The 17,718-nt window shown below is 42.4% G+C and overlaps 1 long non-coding RNA gene across 1 annotated transcript; it reads right to left on the minus strand.

Moving 5' to 3' along the window:
* Window positions 1–5,414: 5,414 nt before the first annotated feature.
* Window positions 5,415–17,473, minus strand: LOC129625018 (uncharacterized). Its single transcript, XR_008701223.1, has 5 exons — window positions 17,415–17,473; window positions 10,438–11,885; window positions 9,175–9,303; window positions 8,357–8,553; window positions 5,415–5,830 (listed from the first exon to the last, which is right to left on the minus strand). It is a non-coding gene; the product is annotated as an uncharacterized LOC129625018 (long non-coding RNA).
* Between the last annotated feature and the right edge of the window lie 245 nt (window positions 17,474–17,718).

Genomic DNA, 17,718 nt, shown 5'->3' on the forward strand with positions numbered 1-17,718 from the left:
ATGGCCCAGGATAAAGCATTTGGTGCCAAGATTATCCTAAAATGCATCTTATGGGCGAGGGGCCTGGTGCCATTCTGAATTTTAAGACATTCCTTTCTTTCATTAACAGACTGCTAGTGACTATATAACATCCAACTGAAGACTAGCAAGGGGGTACTCTTTCTGCCCCCTTCTGATGCCTATGTCAGAAGCTTTCTCTATCTCCTTTATACTTTAATAAAACTTTATTACACAAAAGCTGTGAGCGATCAAGCCTCGTCTCTGGCCCCGGATTGAATTTTTCTCCTCCAGGGGCCAAGAATCCCGGTGTATTCGCGTGATTCAACAACAACCTTTCAAAAACTAGGGGAAAATCTTCATTACATTGAATTTGGCAATGATTTCTTGGATACGACACAAAAGTACAGAAAGAACAGAAAGAAGAAGCATACTGTTCCCCATAGTAGCTGCACCAATTTACATTCCCACCAGTAGTATACGAGGGTTCCCTTTTCTCTGCATCCTTGCCAACGTGTGTTGTTTCTTGTCTTTTTAGATAGTTGTCATTTTGACAGGTGTGATGTGCTATCTCATTGTGGCTCAAAGCTAAAAGTTACAAGTACTGTATGATCCAGCAATTCCACTTCTGGGCATTTTCTTCAAAGAAAAGAAAAAAAAAAAACTAATTTAAAAAGACATATGCACCCCTGTGTTCATCGCAGCATTATTTACAATCACCAACACACAGAGCAACCTAAGTGTCCATCTATAGGTGAATGGATAAAAAGATGTGATCTAAACCAATACAATATTGTAAAGTTAAATAAAATAAAATTTTAAAAAAGAGTTAATTAAAAAAAAAAAAAGATGTGGTCTATATATACAGTGGAATATTACTCAGCCATAAAAATGAAATCTTGGCTTGAGTGAACACATGGATGGGTCTGGATAATATTATGCTAAGTGGAATAAGTCAGAGAAAAAACAAATACTGTATGATTTCTCTTACATGTGAAATCTAAAAAACAAAACAGAAACAGACTCATAATACAGAGAATTAACTGGTGGTTGTCAGAGAGGAGGGGACTGGGGGAATGGACAAAATAGGTGAAGTTGATTAAGAGGTACAAACTCCCAGCTAAAAAATAAATGAGGATATAATGGGGATATAATGGACACCTAGGGAATACAGTCAATAATATTGCAACAGCTTTGTATGGTAATTGATGGTGAATGGTCTACTGCAGTGATCATTTCATAATATATAAAAATGTATTCAAAATGTATAAAAATATCAGAACACTATGTTATATACCTGAAACTAATATATATGATATTGTATATTAATTATAAGTCAATAAAACACAAACAATTTGGATTTCATCAAAATCAAAAACATCTGTGCATCAAAGATCACTATCAACAGAGCAAAAAGGCAACATGCAGAATGGGAGAAAATATTTGCAAAGCACATATCTGATAAGGAATTAACATCTAAAATATGTAGTGAATACTAAAACTCAACAAAGAAACAGATTCAAAAGTGGCAAAGGGCTTGAATAGACATTTCTCCAAAGAAAATGTACAAATGATCAATCAGCACATGAAGGAGGAGCAGAATCACTAATCATTGTCGTTGGTTGTTTAGTTGCTAAGTCATGTCTGACTCTTTTGTGACCCCATGGACTGTAGCCTGCCAGGCTCCTCTGTCCTTGGGATTTCTCAGGCAAGTATCCTGGAGTGGGTTGCCATTTCCTTCTGCACCCTAATTATTAGAGAAATGCAAATCAAAACCACCATGAGATAGCAATTTCTACACCCCTGTTTATAGCAGCATTATTCACAATAGCCAAAAAGTTAAAGCGACCCAAATGCCCATTGGTGATAGAATGGATAAATAAAAGATGATACATCCTGCATACAATGGAATATTATTCTGTTGCAGCAAAATGGATGGACCTGGAGATTATCATAGAAGTGAAGTAAGTCAGACAAAGACAAATATATAGTACCATTTATATGTGAAATATATAAAATGATACAAATGAACTTATTTGAAAAACAGAAACAGACTCACAGCCATAAGAAACAAACTTATGGTTACCAAAGTAGAAAGGGGAGGGGAAGGGATAAATTAAGAGTGTGAGATTAATACATGCATATCACTATATATAAAATAAACAACAAAGACCTACTGTATAACACCAGGAATTATATTCACTATCTTTAATAATTATAATGGAAAAGAGTCTGAAAAGAATCTAAAATGGAACCACTTTGCTATACACTAGGAACTAACATAGCATTGTAGACCAATTATCCTTCAATTAAAAAAAAACAAGTCCCAGGCTTCACAGGCGGCTCAGTGGTAAAGCATCTGCCTGCCAAGGCAGGCGACAAATGAGAGGCAGGTTCGAGCCCTGGATCAGGAAGATCCCTTAAAGTAGGAAGTGGTAACCCACTCCAGTATTCTTGCCTGGAGAATCCCATGGACAGAGAATCCTGGTGGGCTACAGTCCATGGGGTCGCAAAGAGTCGGACACAATCAGCAACTAAACAACAAAAAAACGTTCCAATGGTGGTGGTGATGGTTGAGCAGTGATAAGAATTTTACTTAATGCCGCAAAACTGTACACTAAAAATGGATTAAAACGTTAAATACTATGTTATATAGATATGGTAAAATGGTAAATCTTGTGTGTGTGTGTGTGTATATATACATATATATATAAAACCACAATTAAAAAATAAAATTAAAAGGGGGTGGAAATCCTCCCATACACCCCCAAAGTTACTGATGACATGCATGCTTAGTTACATTCAGTCGTGTCTGACTCTTTGCAACCCCATAGGCTGTAGCCCACCAGGGTCCTCTGTCCATGGGATTCTCCAGGCAAGACTACTGGCGTGGGTTGCCATGCCCTCCTCCAGGGGATCTTCCCAACCCAGGGATCGAACCCAGGTCTCCTCCATTGCAGGAGGAATCTTAACAGCTGAGCTACCAGGGGTGCCCAACTGATGACAGTAATGGCCAAGTAAGTTGTTATATTCTTTTTTTTTTTTTTTTTCAGAGCTCTTTAGTCCACGGACAGAGGGTTGTTAGTCTTTGAAAGAGTAATTGGGGCAAATCATTTCTAACCCCTCTCAGCTCCTCTACAAAGCATAGCTGGTCTGCAGTGACCGCTCAGCATATTGCTCCCACCATGTCTTGAAGGGGCAGGTGAAGGAGAGCATGTGATTCAGAAAGGGGCCCTTGAAATTCGATCCTCATCTTACTGCTGCTGTAAATCTGTCCCTCCATGCCCAGCACCTGGTGAGGCACTCGGAATGTGATACATTGCTGGACTGACTTCCAGGCTTCTCTGTAGTTTCTATAAAGGCAGGGTAGCCTCCAATTAAAATTAAAAAATAATAATAATAAATTTAAATAAATAAAGGCAGGGTGGCAGTGGGGACTTGAAAGATAATACAAGTTTCAAATGAAAGAGATGTTCCAAATCTCTTATTAAAAAAAAAAAAAATGTCAGGAGAAAGGTCAGGGAAGAAAGGTTACATGGTAATGAAGGAGGAGGGCACAAGTCCCAAGGTGGCCTTGATTTTTTAATTTAAATCCAGGGCCCATCACTAGCTGCGGCTCCTCATGAATGATAAGCAGAGACTGTCCAGATGTGGCTGCCACCCGGGGCGATCAAACCACACGAAGTTGCTTTAGAATAATACATTACTCTGGATGAAACGTTTCAACAGGTGCTGATTTCCTAGGCAGAATGGTCTCTTTCCCCGAGGCAAGAAAATACTTCTTTTGCATACCCTGCCCTTAGAAACAGTAAAAGCCCCTTGGCCTCTGTGTGCTGCTGATTTCCCTGGTAGGTGTCACCTCCTTTGTTTTGGGGTCACTTGAATTATAATTTTTGAACTAGTCTGGCCTTTGGCCAGAAACAAGCTCTCTTTGAGCACTTTCTCTCTCTGGAGGGGAATTTTACTTTTAAATACCAATAGGTATGTAAATGAAGGCTTCCATGCTAGCTTGGGCATTGTTTGAAAGAGAAACACTATTTCATGACATTTTGGAAAATATTTCTACTGAATGGATTCCTTTGATGTTCAGACAAATTAAAGGTTAAATCACTTCATGGAGTTGTCAGGGACAGGAAACAAGATTATTTGCTGTGTGCATGGCTTTTTTGTTTGCCTTAAATACTTATTTTGTACCCGTCCCTTAGAGTTCCTTGAAAAATTAGTGTCTAAACATACGCTATGTGGGTTCTTCCAAGCAAGACCTCTGGGTCATCCCTTGATCTCATCAAATCTGTTTAAAAATCTGGCATATTTGTCCATGGGTCTTGTTGGGGGCTTTTTGTTTTTGTTTTCCTGCGCTGACTATTTAAATTAATTTAAATTCATCCTTTTCATGTGTCATTGAGAAACACATGATCGTTCCTGCTGACTGCCCAATGTATTCTCTGGAGCTCAGCCCTGCCCATGCTTCTGTAAAGTGTGTGTGTTCAGGATGGGAAAGAGGTGGCAAAAGTCCCTGGGAAGTTGTGTCAGCAGATTAAAAAAAAAAAATCTGGGCAAAGCAGGGGTAATGAAATTAAATGCTAACATGTAAAGTACACAGCTGGCTCTAAGATTTTCAGATTTGGTTTTCACCACGGGTGCTTTTCCACAACACAGAGATGCTGACGCTTTCTCTGGGAAACAGAGAAGCATTGTGGGGAGTGATCGGGCAAGGGGTGGTGATGCTTCTAGCTTCTGAGGAGGTTTTACAGCCCTGGTGCATTTGTTCTGTCTCACAAGAGACTTACGAATAAGATTTCCTGGTTAGAAGTAGCCTCAGACACCCAGGGAAGGAAGGCAGGGCCTTGGGAGAACATCCTTACATCAACCAAAAGCGAGGGCAGAGGTTGTCTAAACAAGCTTTGAGAAATAACAATTCTGCACAAAGCAGAGCCCAGTTCTGTGGTGTAATGAAAGTTCAAAGCTATCCAGATTCAGCAGAGGCGATGGCTGTGTGCACAGGGAAATGTGCCCAGCATCAAGAGCCACTGTGGTGACCTAGAGGAGTTGGGTAGGGGCAGTGGGAAGGAGATTCAAGAGGGAGGGGATATATGTATATGCTATGCTATGCTAAGTCACTTCAGTCGTGTCTGACTCTGTGCGACCCCATAGACGGCAGCCCACCAGGCTCCCCCGTCCCTGGGATTCTCCAGGCAAGAACACTGGAGTGGGTTGCCATTTCCTTCTCCAATGCATGAAAGTGAAAAGAGAAAGTGAAGTCGTTCAGTCGTGTCCGACTCTTAGCGACCCCATGGATTGCAGTCTACCAGGCTCCTCCGTCCATGGGATTTTCCAGGCGAGAGTACAGTAGAAGCTAACACAACATAGAAAAGCAATTAATACTTCAAATTTTTTTTTTTTTTTAAGTGGAAAACTAAGGTGCTGCAGGTGTTGCAGGAAGGCAGACCCCTTCCAGGGCCTGAAACTGGGCTCTTGTCTAACACTCGGAAATGAATTGTCCAAGGAGACACATGTGCTGACAAAGCAAGAGATTTTATTGGGAAAGGGCACCCGGGTGGAGAGCAGTAGGGTAAGGGAACCCAGGAGAACTGCTCTGCCGCATGGCTCGCAGTCTCTGGTTTTATGGTGATGGGATTAGTTTCTGGGTGGTCTTTGGCCAATCATTCTAATTCAGAGTCTTTCCTGGTGGCGCTCGCATTGCTCAGCCAAGATGGATGCTAGTGAGAGGGATTCTGGGAAGTGGATGGACACAAGGCGTCTCCTTTAGATCTTTCCCCAACTCTTCCGGTTGGTGGTGGCTTATTAGTTCCATATTCCTTATCAGGAGCTCCTGTCATGAAACAACTCATGTAAATGGTTACTATGGTGCCTGGCCAGGGAGGGCGATTTCAATCAGTGTGCTTCCCCTAACAACTTCCCCCAGAGAGACTTGATACTCAAGATACTTCTTGGGAATTGGGGCGGAGGTCTCTTTCTTCTGTGACTTCTTCCTGCTGTGCATGGGCGTAGGCCTGCCTAGCAGAGCAGAAGTCTCTCTCTACCTGATCTAAGTTGGGGTGTTCCACATCTGAAACCAGCTTCCACCCTTGTAGTAGCAGCAATTTAGCTTGAAACTGTTGGCCCCTCTCAGAGATGAAATAGACAAGGGCCAAACAGGAGACCTAACAGGATGGTCATCTCTGGTCCCTGGAAACAGAAGGCAACATTTGGGGTGAGGGCTGCAGGGTTTGTGACCCTTTTTGATTCGTTGGTGGTGAGGCAACAGAGCTGTGCTCCAGGAATCTTGTGTTCAGTCTGAAGTCACCATCCTCCACCTGGGTTGGGGCTCAAAGACATTGTTATGCATATTTCTTTGAGTAGGAACCAGGACTCTGTCTGAAGGTTGTACCAACCTTTGATTGTTTCTCCTGTTTCTGTATCCCCTCCCTTCCCTGATTAGCAAGGGTTTGAATCCACCCTTTGGAACTCAGGGAAGGTCAAGGAGGCTGAATGAAGCATATATCCTACAGACAAGAAATGAAGAACACAGAACAGATCTCTACTCCAGAGCCCCACAGAGTTCTACTCAGTTTTAATTTAGGGAACTAGGCAACTGTGACTGTGATAACTTCCTGTCAAAATGGAGTATAGGGCTGCCTCAGCTTGGAGTATAGACACTGAATTGGAAGTATTTCTGAGTTCCAAGTTCTAGATCTGAGTCTTGTATGATTACAAAATTTCAATCCCTTGGTCTGCCATTTTGGTGTAACAGACCCCATTAGAAGTAGTTGGAGGAGTGGTAACTGGAATTTAGTAGACAAAATAAATCTCATTTCTTTTTAGAAGAATAGACCTGAAACCCAGTCCAGACCTGGCACTTCAGGGAGACTTGTAGCCGGGTAGCCAGTTGCCTAGTTTTATAAAAAATAAGGTTACTAGTTTCCAGCAGACATTGTTTTGAGAATGGTGGCATCCACGCCTGACACAACTCAGAAAACTCAAGTGTTTAGCAATACAAGGTCTAATCTGAAAGGACATCCATAGCATCACCTAGTTATTTCCCAGGATATCTGAACTATAGCTACTCTAGTTTGACTTTTAATTGTAAACTTTTCCTTAATGACGTCAGTGTTTCTCTAGGTATGAGAAGATGCAAGAATTGGGACCATAAAATCTTCTCCTGAAAAGATTTAACTATCTGAAGGCCTGTTCTGCCAGTTTTTCCCAGAGCACAGAGTGCCTCATTCCTGATTTTCACCCTGAACTCCTTTCAGGGGCGTTGAAAGTCAATAGTTGCAGTGGCCATGATTTAATCTTTGTAGATGTAGCTGGCAAATGTCAGTCTTCAGTTGGCAGAGCCCCTTTTTGCTCATAAACTTGACCATGATTTTTCAGGGGGTCATTTCATGACCATTTTATCCCATGGTGCTGGGAATGTCCATTCTCAGGTTTGGCAAAGATTTTGTTGACAGGCCACTCAATGTGCTGTTACTGGACTAGGCCATAAAAAAGTATCCAAAATTCTGTGGACCACCTGTCTTACTAGCCTCTTGGTCCAGGAAAATATTCCCTCTTGTTGCTTCTTCCCATATCTAGAGTTACACTGTTACCATCATCGATCTCATATGGGACTATATATTATTCTATTAGAGGCCTCACACACACATTTGATGGTGTAAGAAACAGTAATTTTGTAAAACAGGTGAAATACAAACAACATAGCCAGCAGTATTAGTAAAGTCACAAGTAAGACTTAAAAGCTTCCATTAGATGTAGCCCAGTATATCTCAGGTCATCTGACTTAGTCTGCTCTGTAGAATCTTTATCTTCCAGGGAAATTAAATATTGGCACCGTCTATAAGGCACATAGCCCCGTTTTCTAGTGGTACTAGACCGATTATCCTTCGTATGATTTAATTGTTTCCAACACAGAGGAGACTTTAAACCTAAATTATCATAGCCTGGTGTTATCTATATAAATCCATCCTATAATTGTGGGAGATTTTTTCCTCCTTTGCTGAAACTTTTCTTGTTGCTCTGATTGAGCTTGAGTAATAGAAAAAAGCTCAAATTTATGGCCAGAGTCAGAGCAGGCATTATTAATTGGCCCGGTGAGAGGATCCCATCTAGTACTATCACAGTAACCTGAGTATGACTATAATTTTTTTTTTTTAAGTAAATTTTCTCAGGGCCAACCAGTTAGAGTCTTGTAGTAGAGAAATTTACCAAGGTAACCCAGAACTAGACACAGGTAATTGGCCACAAACCCAACAATTGAATTGATTTCTGAAACTAGCATAGAATCAGGCCTATTATAGAAAAGCATTTGATTTATATGCAAAGGTCTAAGAAGTCAAGAAAACATAAATGATCATACGAATCAGGTCCAGCATCTTGGGGAAGCTGTCTACGTCTGATGTCATCATCTTCTCATCCTGGTGTAGTGTAGTTTCTCCTGATAAAAAGTCCTTCCATCCAGGTTGGAGACAGTCCCTTAAATTATGCCTTTTTCTAGTCCTGGTTGCAGGTCATGAGGCATCTGATCTTCATCCAAAGATAGATTACTGAGATAAGCTTCAGAAACAAACTTAAGGTGTTCTTTAAGAATTCAATTAAATTTTACATTAATATCACATAACAGCAAAGAACTATCTAAGAGAAAAGTCTTACTAGACGCAGACCTCCATTACAAACTGGGATTTAACATTTTTTGAAATATCTTTTTCTCCCTAAAGTTACCCTCATTTTTATCAAATATAACCAAATTAAGGCTAGTTTGTTTGCAAAATAGGTCTGTTCTCACTAATTTTGGTCTGATGATTTATATAACCATAATTGATTATAGACTTTTAATTTTGCTGAAACATTTATAGAGTCTCAGACTGAACTTTTAAAATAAAACAAGGCTGGGAAACTCACACCAAAGGCTTATCACAGATTTTGCCTAACAAATCTAGGTGAATTCTTCCTTTTTTAAGGTCTCAAAAATTTCTTGAGATTTTTGTACCCCTGAGATAAACTTCCTAACTCATTTGATAAACTTACTGGAAACCTAAGAATTTCCAATTTTTGGAGGAGTCAGAAAATATAATTGTTTTGTTTATAACATTTAATTTTACCAAAGTATTGTCATAATTCGTTTGAGAGGAAGGTTTTCCCTACTCCCTGAAAACCCATAATATTTCAGATACAAACCATAAAAGTTATAAGCATATTCGCTGGTCCATTCAGTCCTTCTGTTAACTTTTGTGAAGTCATCAGGTTTTCCATTAGAGTACCAGGATATATCAGAATGTTAAGAACTCCATATAATTTCTAGGATATCTGTATTAGTAATTTTACCATACATTATAACATGAACAGATTTATTACTCATTTGATAATCTTTTTCATGTAATTTAACCAACCAAATAAACACAGTTTAGTATCTCTCTTTGGGATGTTTCAGGGGCCCTCTGAGGCACCCCAAAGTTAGCTAGAGGTCAAAAGAACTTCAGAAGAATTCTATTTAGGAAGTTTTATCAAAAAGATCAATTAAAAGGGTTTAGAACATTTGGTCAGATTTAGTCAATGTTGATGGGTGTATCACTTAGCTTGCTGATATGTCACAATAGGCCTAAAACCCAAGGCTCAAGGTCTAGTGAAAGTCAGCTCTGCCATCTTGGACCTAGTTGACTCTAACCAGTTTTCTTATGGCTGTGTCATTTCTAACAAAATCCATTTATCTAACTAATTGTAATCCAATTTTAGAAAATCCTGATCATGCATAACTCTTTAGTATTTTTCACACCTTTTTCTTTCTTTTTTTTTAATACTGAAAACACACGTCCTACTTTCATTTAGCAAACCAAGAACTAACTTTTATATTAGCATTTTATAGATTGGTGAGCATAAATACCAGTGATAATTTCTAAAACCCTTGCTTTCTTAGAACATTTTAGAATGACACTGAACATTATTCATTTATAGTCCCAAATCTCTTTAGTTTCTCTGTAAAAGGAAATTAGTGTTTAGTAGCAAATGTTTCAAAATCTTATTTTATTTGGAAATGACCTAACTATTCAATAGACTTTCAACACTTAGCACACTTGGCACAACCCTTAGAAATTTAAGTTACACCAATCTGGAGAGACTATTTTAGACAGATATTTCTAAAGAATAATTATTCTTAATAGAGTTTATATAAAAGCTCATATCTCATTTACATTTTTTAGAAGTTTCTTCACTTGAGGTAATTTCCTTGTTGACAAATTTGTAACAGATATAATATTTAACTTGTATTAAACCTAGGTATAATGAAAATATTCTTCTTAATGTTAATTACTCTAAGACATGTCTATATTAGATAGGTCAACAAACAAACATTAATATCAGGTATTTAGTACTGAATATTTCCCAGTTCACATGAACCTGGAATTTATTGTTTAATTTAGAATTATTTGATTTGTAAGCACTTACCTTTTTTAAGCCAGTTAAATAGAGCTCATTTACAAATTAACCTCAAAAATATTACCCAGAGACAAAGACATACCAAGACATATTTAGACAGACACAGTGCAAGATCTGGCTTCATTTTCTAAGTTTAGTCATGAATTAGATATTACAATATAAAATTTACTAGTTTATTAAAAAAACAGTTGAAATAAATAAAAATTTTAAAGTCTTCTTCCCCTTTCCCCTCAGGCTCAGGAGTTAGAGATGGTCTAGATAAGTGTTCCTGAGAGCCCTGGTCTCAAGGCACAGGGAAAGAAGATCAAGTTCTAACAAAATGGCAGCAGGTCTAAACCAAATGGTGGCCAGACAAAGCAAAATGGTCATCAAAAATCACAACACAGAACACAGAGTTGAAACACACACATATAAACCTGGCAGTCCTCATCAAACACTCCCTTAAATACAAGAATACAGTCTCTCAGAAAACCTCCTATAGAGACACAGAACTTCAGATCTAAGTACTAATATCAAAGATTTCAAAGGGAGGAAAGGAAGCCAGGTTGAAAGAAGAAGGGGGAGGAGGCGGGAGAGGGGGGCGAAAAGGGTGGCCTTACAGATGTCTCCTGCCACCTACAGATACCCAGGCGTTATGGGACTTTTCCCTGAGCCTCCAGAGAAGGGAGGACTGGAACTCGGCCCTACCAGAAATCAGACCAGACCAGAACCAGAATTCGAGTTCTCTGCCGAGAGGAAGTGATCAATCTCCAATCCTCAGCTCACTCTGACGGCCCTTCGACCAGATTCCTGCGTCCAGGACTGGGGAACTAGAAAAACAGGGAAGGATAGGAAGGGTTAAGGAGAGGGAAGGGGAAAGAGGTCAGTAAAGTCTCTTGTTCTTTACTGGTCGGGGCACTCTGGCCAGTTGTCCACGTCAGGAGGAGACTAGGGACAAAAGGGTCCCAGTTGAGGCCGCTGGGTCTGGTCCATTGGCAGGCAAGCTGGCCCCTGAGTACCCCGCGTGGTCAGGATGTCAGTCTCAGCGAAGAAGAGTCCCCGCCAGAGTCTCCATTTTTTGCAGGAAGGCGGACCCCTTCCAGAGTCCGAAACTGGGCTCTTGTCTAACACTTGGAAATGAATTGTCCAAGGAGACACATGTGCTGACAAAGCAAGAGATTTTATTGGGAAAGGGCACCTGGGTGGAGAGCAGTAGGGTAAGGGAACCCAGGAGAACTGTTCTGCTGCGTGGCTCGCAGTCTCTGGTTTTATGGTGATGGGATTAGTTTCTGGGTGGTCTTTGGCCAATCATTCTAATTCAGAGTCTTTCCTGGTGGTACACGCATCACTCAGCCAAGATGGATGCTAGCGAGAGGGATTCTGGGAAGTGGACCGACACACGGCGTCTCCTTTAGATCTTTCCTGAACTCTTCTGGTTGGTGGTGGCTTATTAGTTCCGTATTCCTTATCAGGATCTCCTGTCATAAAACAACTCATGCAAATAGTTACTATGGTGCCTGGCCAAGGTGGGCGGTTTTAATCAGTGTGCTTCCCCTAACACAGGGAGAGCCTACAAGGTTGCATCCCTGTGAGCTAAAGCTGATGGAAGCCTTACCTGCCAAGGCCAGTTCTGGGACTTCTCCTACCTGCAAACCAGAGAAAAGGGAAGCCTGCATTCTGTGACAGGACCCAGTTAATTTCAGGATGTGTTATAAACCTTCTGCTGCAGAACTTTGGCAGAAAGCAAATCTGTCATCTCGAGAGGAGTTCGATGTTCTAAATAAGATGATAAGCACACGTCTCCCTCCTCGAAACCCCTTCATTATTAAGAGAGAGGATACAGACAGAGTGGGACAGGAAGAGTCTGGTAAGAAAGTAAATGACTCCAAAACAGACCCCAGGGTGGAGGGCGACTGGCAGCTTCTGATGAATGAAACCAATTTTTCTCCCAAAGCTTCTGGAGTATAAATGGCTTGGATCAGCTTCTGCATTGGCAACTGAAGATGGCAAACTGTTGCCGAAATTCCAAGTGGCTCAGACGGTAAAGAATCCACCTGCAATGCGGGAGACCTGGGTTTGATCCTTGGGTTGCGAAGATCCACTGGAGGAGGGCATGGCAACCCACTCCAGTATTTTTGCCTAGAGACTCCCCATGGACAGAGGAGCCTGGTGGGCTACAGTCCATGGGGTCACAAAGACTTGGACACACCTCTGTGACTGAGGGCAACAGCACAGTGTCCATTGCATTGTGAGGCCAAACAAGACCAAAACATCCAAGACTGGAACAGAGAAAGCTTTACTGCAGGGCCCTGCAAGGAGACGGTGGCTCATTCCTTACAAATACCAAACTCTGACTTCCCTGGTGGCTCAGTGGTAGAGAATTCGCCTGCCAACAGAGGAGACATGGGTTTGATCCCTGGTCCAGGAAGATCCCACATGCACTGGGGCAGCTAAGCCTGTGCCCCATAACCACTGAACCTATGCCCTAGAGCCCTTGCTCTGTGATGAGAGAAGCCACCGCAGTGAGAAGCCCACTCGCCACAACTAGAGAAAACCTGCACAGCAATGAAGACCCAGCAGAACCAAAATGAATAAATTAATTTAATTAATTACCAGCCTTTTAATTAATTTATTAAATAAAAATAACCAGCCTTCTGGTCCTGGAAGGCTTTCAGCAAAACCCTTTTCTAGGAAAGGTGAAGGAGGCACGAGGTTGCAAACATCTTGGCTTCACAGCCTTTGTTCTTGAGGTCAGGTCATGGTCAGGTAATGAGGTTCTGGGAAATCTATACCAAATGAATGTTATTCTCTGTTCTGACAAGAAGGTCCAGGTCCCCAGATCCTGTCCAGCTGCCATTGCTGAGGGAGTCAGGCACCCGGGACTCAACTGGCCTTCAGGCTCCTCAGGCTGCCTGTAAGGAGGGGGCCAGTAGGCTGCACCCTATGCAGACAGCCGCTGCCATGAGGTGGCTGAGGCAGGGATGGGGGAGAGGGTCACCACAACCACCTCAAGGCCTGGGCCCAGCAGTGGGCGGCCTTGGCAAGGGCTCTGGAACCTGCAGGACACAGCCTGCAGCCTGTTCCCCAGGCTCCTGGCTCACCCACTGGGCCGAGGCCAGGAGAATTGGAGGGCCCCAGGGAGAAGGCTGGGCTCCACCTCTTACCCTAATCTCAGTCTGAGGACTACCATTCCACAGACCATTGGCTGAATGCCCAGACTAAGGGTCACTCACTGACAGCTGGTTGCTTGTGGGAGGGGCCACTGCAGCGCTGACCAATCGTGAACAGGGACCACTAACTGCTCTGCAGTAATCATCACCTGGAAACAGGTGGGGGAGGAGGGGTAATGGCCCATAGCAACGGTCTGGTGCTAGGGCTGTACTGGGCCACGCTCTATTACAAAACCTCTTCTAAACCAAAAGGGACACGAGAAATAAGATCTTGACACAAGAAATAAGATCAATTCACCTTATCTCATTTTATTTTTTGGTGTTCTCATCCAAAACTTTTTTTATATAAGAGATGCTCAATAAATTCTTCAAAATGAAGTACTGAATGTGTGTTTATATCTGTGGTTCTCACCTGGGAGTGGTGTGTCTGGCTCCCAGGGGACACTGGGTAGTGTCTGAAGACATTTCTGATTGTCACCATGCAGTGGTGGCCTCCCCCACCCCAACCTGATGTGTAATCAGCCCTTCCTTCCGTGACATTGGCCTGAGTGCACTGACCCAAATGCTCCACTGAGGCAAGGACCTCTCTGTCCACAGCCCCTCCTAGCCCATCAGGCCAGCCCACTCCTGCCACCCACCCACCGCACTGCTCTAGCAAGCAGACAGGAGCTCCACCCTGGGGGCACCAGCTCTGGGCCTATCTCTGGGGTCAGGAGCTGACTGTTGCGGCCAGGGTGGGCTGAACCTACAGTACCTGACAACCTCCACATGGCCACCGTGGTCTCTGCCATCTGCACACCTCCTTCCACCAAGGGGTGCGATGGCAGTGAGGCAGATACCAGTTACAGTGGCCCAACTCAGCCATTGATTGGCACCACAGTTGACCCCCCACCTTTATATGTAAAAGGAGTTTGAATTCAGACCGAGGGAAGATGATTTTTTGAGATGCTAGATGCTAGTCTGCCATCTTCTTAGTCTGCTAGCTTTCCCATTAAAATCATTAGTCCTTGTTTCAACTACCCAGGGGGGGCACAGGGTGTGGGCAGGCACATCACCCCTAGGTGAGAACCACTGATGTAAACTCCCCTGCAATATTTCATTTTGAAAATTTATTGAACATCTCCTATAAAAAGTACCACATGGACTGGATGAGAACACCAAAAAATAAAATATAATGAGATAAGGTGAATTGAAATGATCTTATTTCTTGTGTCAAGATCTTATTTCTCACAGGTGATGGTGATGGAATTCTGCTCAATATTATGTGACATCTTGGCTAGGAGGGGAGTTTGGGGGAGACTGGATACATGTATTAATATATGTGTGCCTGAGTCCCTTGGCTGTTCATATAAAACTATCACAACATTGTTACTTGGCTATGAGAATGAAAGTGTTAGCTGCTCAGTCTTGTCCAACTCTTTGTGACCCCATGGACTTAGCCCTCCAGGCTCCTCTGTCCATGGGATTCTCCAGGCAAGAATACTGAAGTGGGTTTTTATTTCCTCCTCCAGGAGATCTTCCCAATCCAGGGATAGAACCCAGGTCTCCTGCATTGCAGGCAGATTCTTTACCATCTGAGCTACCAGGGAAGCCCAAAATAAATAAAAAATTTAGAAAACTCATCTTCCAGTTTATTGGCCTGTCGTGTGGCAAGCAGAATGAGCTTGGGCTCGGTGACAGCCACTTCGGGGAGGGAGGTTGGTTATTGGTATCTACTGGATGGAGGCCAGGGGTGCTGATAAACTCCTCCAGTGCACAAAGCAGTGCTACAAGGAAGCCTCTGGCCCCAAATGTCAATGCGCCAAGGCTGGGAATCCTGGACAGGACAGTGTCCTCTAAAGCTATCAGTCATTCAGACAGGGATGCCTACAGAGAAGCCCTTTGCAAGCCAGGCTTTGTGTTTAGAAACCAGGGAGGTTTAGATGACAAGACACAAAATCCAATGCAAATCAGTTGAGGCACTACAGGGACCCCAGTGACTCTAGCAACTAAAATCGACATCCATAACTTTTGAAAGTTGGACCATAAAGAAGGCTGAGCACCGAGGAATTGATGCTTTTAAACTTTGGTGTTGGAGAAGACTCTTGAGAGTCCCTTGGACTGCAAGGAGATGAAACCAGTCAATCCTAATGGAAATCAACCCTGAATATTCATTGGAAGGACTGATGCTGAAGTTGAAGCTCCAATACTTTGGCCACCTGATGCAAAGAATAGACTCATTGGAAAAGACCCTGATGCTGGAAAAGATTGAAGGCAGGAGGAGAAGGGGGTGACAGAGGATGAGATGGTTGGATGGCATCACTGACTCAACGGACATGAGTTTGTGCAAGCTCCAGGAGATGGTAAAGGACAGGGAAGCCTGGTGTGCTGCAGTCCTTGGGGTCGCAAAGAGTCAGACACAAATGAGTGATTGAACAATAAAAACTTTTGATGAGTACCCCTGGTATGCTTACTCTAACTCTGCTCACTTGGGCCAACATGTCTGCAAACAAAAATTCAGGTATGGGGAAAAAAAAACCCGAAACCTCAGGTATGCATTCATTTTATGGCTTTGTCCTACTGAGATCCTCTGCCTGATCTGGGCAGAAGTTCTGTTCTTCGTCAGTGGAAGTTGGGAGAAAAGAAAAAAAGCAATGCTGGAGCCCTTTGATTTTCTATTGTCTGCTAGCTCTAGGATTGATTACTTCACCTCTGAGGTTTGAACTTCTCCCTGGAAAATCATAGTGAAAATAAATGTAATTTATACAAACTCTTGAGCTTAAACATATACATTGTGCAAATTACTTTGGAAATGTTCCTTACAGCCTTGCCCATCAGAACTGTGCTGAAAGGGTGTCTGGTGAGCTTTGGAGCATTTATCAGTCCTAAGTCCATTTATAAGTCCACAAGTGCTAAGCTAACATCTTCCCCTTGCCCTCAGAAATAAAAAATAATTGGTTTCTCCTAGTATCCATTTTCACCCATGATCCTACATATGTCATGAGCTCTTTACTGATTAGGAAGTCGTGATTAACATGTTCCCATAATTGCAAAGAGCAGAAGGAACATTCTACACATACCCATTGCTATTGCTTCTTCTGCCAAAAATATAAACACTCATTTGAGTTCAGTTGGACATTCATTGCCACTAAAGAATACCCCCATATCAGTGCTGGGAACTTGTTAGATGCTCCTCTGAAAACCATTGTTTGCTGAATTGAAACAAGTTCCTGAAGCATATCTTCCAAGGTTTTTTAAAAAGGGTGAGACTACAGGTTTGCATGTCAAGGAATCACACTAACCATATTGTGTTTGATTAAAAGCTTATTATCTAAAAATTGCCTATTTCTTGTAAGAAAGGGAAATTTCCCTTCAGTCTGGCCACTCAGAGGCAGCAAAAACTCCAAAGCAGCATATATATATATATATGATAGTGTCACCAGGCTGGTGAGAAAAAGGGACTGGAAAGACAGGTGAGACCACCTCAGCCTTTTATTTAGAAACCTTTGTTTTGCACTGTTTTCCTTCAAAGCACTTTTTACATGTTTTGTACCTTTTGAGTCTCACCATATTCTAAAGCTGAGCTTTTCGAGGCAGGAAGACTGGGGCTTTTTGGTCTCTGTGTCTCCCTGTACCCAAAGTCTCATCAACCTAAGTTGGAGAGAACCTGGAGAGAAAGAACGCTCCCCTAGGACTGTCCCTGTTTTCGCATTCAAGGAAATCAACAATGGCCATTTTGGAAGCGTGCTTCCAAGGTTAAGGTGGAAATCAATGCAAAACACCCTACGGATGTTCCTCTCAGCCTCTGGGTTCCACTGAGAGCTCTTTCAGAAGGATCCCCTCCCTTCTTGTACTCACTGTCTCCACTGCATGCTGAGCGGTGGCTCTGTAAGTTGCCATCCCTTTGTCTGTGGGGCTGTTCATCCCCGACCAGAAATTGCTGTGTTGGTTCATGTTCTGGTTTCACACACACTCCAGTTGCCAGCAGTTACAGCCCTAACTCAGAAATAGCTGAAGAAAGGCATCATAAACAAAGCATTATGGATTGGAGTTGGAGGTGGCTGTCTACATTCGTGACTGGAGTGTCCTGGAGGGTAGGAATGGGGGCTGATTTGTCTTTGAAACAGACACAGAAACTGACAAAGTGAAAATCCTCAATAAC

The sequence above is a fragment of the Bubalus kerabau genome, chromosome 13 (genome assembly GCF_029407905.1).
Source record: "Bubalus kerabau isolate K-KA32 ecotype Philippines breed swamp buffalo chromosome 13, PCC_UOA_SB_1v2, whole genome shotgun sequence".
Taxonomy (NCBI): Eukaryota; Metazoa; Chordata; class Mammalia; order Artiodactyla; family Bovidae; genus Bubalus; species Bubalus kerabau.